Consider the following 5,957-nt stretch of genomic DNA (forward strand, 5'->3'; position numbering starts at 1 on the left):
AATGGACTTCTGGGATCCAAAGATCTTAGAAGGAATCGGGAACTCTATTGGCACCTTTGCTAAAGTGGCAGATTCAACAAGAAAAGGCAGATATACCTCCTATGCCAGGATCTGTGTTTATATGAATATTACAGAGCCGCTCCCCGATTACATAGAGCTGGAATACCATGACGATGCATGGCCACAGCCTATATACTACGAACACATACCATTATGGTTTCGCCGATGCCATGAATATGGCCACTTGTTCTGGCTATGCCCCCTCAACTAGAAAGAGAACCCCTCTGCGGATAGGCGAGCAGGGGAATCGATGGCTAAAGAAGACGGAGAAGGGTTCCAAGAGGTGCAATGGAGAAAACAAACCCAAAGGCAACCAGGGAACCAAAAATAAAATCAAACAGAGAAAGAACAAAGACCCCAAAACCGCTTTTCAGTACTACAAGAAGATGACATGGGAGCGGATATGAGGGACATCTCACCAGAAACGGGAGGCCAAAAAGATAAAGAATCAGAAGGAAACAAAATGAAGAAAATGGTGACTGAGATAGAGAAAGGAGCAGCAGACACCATGCAAATGGTGGAACAAACCCTAATGGAGATTGATAACCAGAAAGAAGACTTAAGTGTAAAAGAGCAAGTTATGAAGTGGCTACTACAGGAATGGAGACATTTGGACGAAAGATTCATTTGGAATACTAGAAGCAACTCTATAAGGACACTTTTCAACAATATAAAGACAAGAAAGGCTCAATGATAATAAGAAAACCAAAACATTTAGGGGCCCAATCTAGCTAAGAGCAAGAAGAGGGAACATAAGGAAAAGGAGGCAAAAAAAGAGGTAGGCGAACGATGAATGAATCAATACGAATGGTAGGGGAGCTGTTGGTGAATTCAGGAAGAGTAGTGCCATTTTCAAATGTCTTCCACCAACCTCTAAAATTGTTGAAATGATTATTACAACCTAGAACATTAGAGGCCTCAATAGCAGAGGCAAACAGAGGTACCTTAAGGAGAGATTGAAAAACGATAAGCCAAGCATTATGATAATACAAGAAACCAAAATTAGTGAAAGAAAACTGAAAGAAATAATGGAACACTTTAAGCCAAAATATCAAGTCATGGCTTAGGACGCTAATGGCAATGCAGGGGGACTGGTGATTCTCTAAAATCCGGAGGAAGTATGGTTTGAAGACTCGATTAGCCTACCAAGAATTCTTACAGGAAAATTTTGGAATATTGGATCCAATGAATGGGTTTTGTTTACAAGGGTTTATGGACCCCATATTCTTGGAGAAAGAGGAGCCTTCTTACAAAAGTTGGTAAACTTGAGAAACCTATACCTAGAAGACCTATGGGTAGTGGGGGGAGACTTTAACATGATCACAACCCCAGGGGAAAAAAAGGGAGGAATGAGAAGAACGGATGCAGATATGGAAGCCTTCAGTGATAGCATCAAAATTTACACCTAGTTGATATGCCCACAATCAATGGGATCCATACATGGAAAAACAGACGAGGAGGGATCCATCAAATAGCATGCAACTAGGTAGATTCGTACTCTCAGAGCAACTGATAAGAAGAGATATTTTCATATAATCTTCGATGCTTCCATGCATGGGATTGGACCTTTCGCTAGTATGCCTGGAGGTGGACCTAAAAGAAGACCCACAAATCGTCCCTTTAGGTTTGAATCCTTCTAGCTCAGAGACCCAGGAATCCTTAAAAAAATCGAAGAATGTTGGACACAAAGTGAACAATAGGGTAGGAATAAGATGCACACCTTCCAATTGAAACTAAAAGAGCTAAAGAAGAAGCTCAGGAAGTGGAATAAGGAAGAGTTTGAGCACATTATCAAGGATTAGAACGAGCTCAACAAGTGCATGGAGGAAGTCCAACATAAGATTATACAAGAAGGGAGGTCAGAAGATCTGGTTCACGGAGAAGGAATACTGATAAACAATATGGAGGAAATAAGACAATAGGAAGAGATCCTTCGGAAATAGAAATCTCAGGTCTAGTGGCTAAGGGAGGGAGAGCGAAACACGAGATTCTTCCACAAAGCCATGGTGCACCACCACCAACACAATAGAATTTACTCCCTAAAAGATGAGGAAGGACAATGCAAAGTTCAACATGAAGAGATGGAAGACCTTCTGGTCAACCATTTCAAAGATCTGCTCATGGAAAACCCTAACAATAGAACAGAAGCCACTCAAAGAATCATGCAGCATATCCCCAAACTAATAACTAGTGATCAGAACATGGCCCTGATGCGAGCCGCCACCCTAGAAGAAGTAGAAGAGATAGTCAAGGGAATGTAGAAGAATAAATCCCCTGGACCAGACGGGTTCACTACAGAGTTCTATTAAGCCACCTAGCCATTCATGGGGCAAGACATCCTTGAGGTGGTGGAGGAATCGAGATTTAGCCAAAAGGTATGTCCAAGTCTTAATTCTACTTTTATTGCTCTGATCTCTAAAACTGCTAAGTCTAATGAACCCCAAGGATTTCAGCCCATTTCCCTTTGTAATGTCATTTAAAATATTATAGCTACTCTCATTGTCAAATGCTTGAAGCCCCTACTTCCCAACCTCATTTTTCCTGAACAAAAAGGGTTTGTAGAGGATCGACAAATCCTACATGGTTTCATTACATCCCAAGAAGTAGTACACTCTCTTAAGTACCATAAGATCCCGGGCATGATGATAAAGTTGGATCTATCCAAGGCATATGATATACTCAGCTGGGGATACCTGACGAGTATCCTCAAAGTCTATGGTTTCGCCCAAAGATGGATCAACTGGATCCTTGTCATGACATCCTCCTTGGTCTTCTCTATCTCACTGAATGGAACTCTCGCCTCGATGTTCAACCCAACCTGGGGCCTTAGACAGGGGGACCCTATCTCACCCTTCTTGTTCATCATAACATTGGAAGTTATAGGTCGTACATAAAAAAAAAATGAGGTACACGAATCCCATCTCCAAGGCTTAAGGATATGGGGCAATGACATGCCCATCACCCATCAGCAATTTGTGGACGACATTATGCTTTTCTGTCAAGCCACTGTAAGGGAAGCCCAGAGAATTAGAGATATTTTAAACACCTTTATGGACGCCTCAGGGACTAAGATAAATAATGAAAAATCCTGCATTTTTTTCTTCAATACCCAAGGGAATGTCAAGAACTATCTAGCTAGAATCCTAGGGTTCAGTACTGGAAATCTGCCATCCAAATACTTAGGCATGCCACTCTCTGATAACCCTTTAAGAAATGCTTGTTGGCAGAACATCCTCCAAAAACTTCAAGGAAAGCTCAATTGTTGGACTTTCAGATCTCTAAACATTACCGGCAGAACAGTGCTTCTCAAAGCAATGCTATAGTCGATACCAATATACCAACTCTCTGGAATGGTTGCCCCAAAAGGAGCGTGTTCCAAAATGGTGGATATCTTCAAAAAATTCCTGTGGGGCGGAGCCCAATAGATCAGGAAATGGGCACTGGTATCGTGGCAAGGCCTGATAAAAAAGAAAGTGGATGGTGGGCTAGGTCTTAGAGACCCCTACATCCTGAACCAAACCATGGGAGAAAAACTCTAGTGGCGATGGATGGGTGGGGGATTAGATCTATGGAAACAAATCTGGACATGAAAGTACAACATGCTGGTGAGAACTGAGGATATCCTAAGATATCAAGATCCCCCTAAAGGATCGACGGTGTGGAATTTGGCAGCCCGCAATAGGAACCTTATTCATCATCATGCCTTCTGGGAGATTCGCAATGGAAAAACAACAAGATTCTGGATGGAATCTTGGCAACAAAGAGGAAAAATGATAGAGAGGCAGGAGCTCAGGGATATATATTAGTACACCAGGGACAAGAATAAGCATGTGGTGGAACAATACTGGAAGGAAGAGCAAGGAGTGGAAAGTTGGAGGAGATGGAAGATAAAGGAAGACTAGGACCAGGCAATAGAAACAAAACAATGGGAAAATCTAGATAAAGAACTAAGGACAAGGCAGATAATGATCCGTTAAGACCCTGACATTTTGAGATGGGGTCACACCACCAAAGGCACCTTTACTATAAACGAAGCCTATGACATACAAGTAAGACAAGATCAGGAAGGGCAAGATATCATATGGAAAAAGATCTGGAAAGGAGGTTGGTGGCCCAAGGTAACTCACTTCCTCTGGATGGTTTGTAAAGGACACATCTGTTGGAAATAATACTTAGAGGGGGGGTGAATCAGTATTATAAAATTCTTTTCAATATACCATCTTTAAATTATTCTTCAAATATTGATGATTAACTTGTATGTCAATACCATATAATAATGAGCAAGAACAATGAAAAACAGATAGTCACACCAAAGAACACCAGATATAAGGTGGAAACCCAATGTGGGTGAAAACCACCTGCTGCAATATGTCTCTATCTTCTTTCAATTAGAAACTTCTTTTACAATGATTTTGTACTGGTGCAGTCCTTTACCAGTACGCAGGTTGCAACCTACAGAGAGCTACAACTCTCTCTCGTTTTCCAGTCTCTCCTGGAAGGGAGCTACAACCCCCTTAGCTCTTATACTTCTTTAAGGACCACGTTTCATTAATTTGCAGACTGGATCCAAGAAGATCAAATAATCATCAAGTACATGCAAATCACCAAATCTCCTTATACAATTAACCAATAAATCACCCAACTTCTCAGAATGCTGTAAACAGAAAAGTAATACCAGAAATCTAAACCCAGAACTCTGCATCAATAGATAAAAGATAGCCAAAAAATGTTTCAAGATAGGTCCACAAATTCACCAATAGAGGCCTGCGAATATCCGCAGCTCTTCTGTGTCTAAACTGCGCAGATCCGCAATGGTCGCTCTTCTGCTCTACGTATCTCCGCACCACTCGTTATGTTGCCCTGCGTACCTCTGCTCAGATCCGCACCTGCACTGTCTGCTAGACAGCGTACCTCCGCAACTGGTTTTTATGTTTTCCTGCGTATCTCCGCACTGTGCCTTCTTCTGCGCCGCGTACCTCGCATTGCGCCTTCTGCTGCGTTGCGTACCCCCGCACTGCACCTTCTCCTGCGCTGCGTACCCCCGCACTGCACCTTCTCCTGCGTTGCGTACCCCCGCACACACTCCGTGGATCGCCTGTGAACCTCTGATTAGTGCCAAGTTAACAGTCCTCCAATGTTCCATAGACAGTCAGATCCACAAATCTGATCATGCGCCCAAGAGATCACTACTTATCAATAGATTTGCCTTAAGTTTTCTCCTTGATTTAGATCTAGCTTTTAGAACCAATCACCCAAAATTTCAGATCTTAAGATATTCAAATTTCACAAGTGTCTAGCCAAGTGATCTCTTTTCCTTTTTATAGGCAAGCCCTTATTCAAACCATGGGACAAAACCATCGAAAATCAATACAAGGGATCCAAACAGGGGTTCAAATAATTTAGATCCTAAACCACGTGCCAAAACCATAGGATCGTGAACGACGGGCTAAATACCAAGGGCCAAACATAAGAAATCCCACTTGAGCGTGTTTCTCTGCATTGGAGTGAGTGAACTAAGGGACTGCACCTTATGAACTGATAACTTGCAGGTATGTCCGCACTTCCTGGACGATGAACCTATGGGTCCGCACCTTTTGAACGATGCACCTGCGAACCTCTTATTTTCCATCTTTTTGAGAGCCTGAATAAAATTTTTCCACTTGAGTGAGTTGCCATCAAGTACAACACCTATACCATAGAGCTAAACCAGAATCATAATGCCAACAATCTCCCCCTTTGGACTTGATGGCAACTTCAAGATCCTCAACATCATTCTCCCCTTTTGACATCAAGGGCAAAGGGTTATGCTCCCCCTGAGAACATGCTCCCCCTGAATATAAACCAGATCTGCAAAAGGAAAGAAATTTCTTCAAGAAGAACCATAATCCACCAAACAC

This window comes from Pinus tabuliformis, chromosome 9, assembly GCF_031772625.1.
Source record: "Pinus tabuliformis cultivar Carrire ecotype Pingquan chromosome 9, CPIR1, whole genome shotgun sequence".
Lineage (NCBI taxonomy): Eukaryota > Viridiplantae > Streptophyta > Pinopsida > Pinales > Pinaceae > Pinus > Pinus tabuliformis.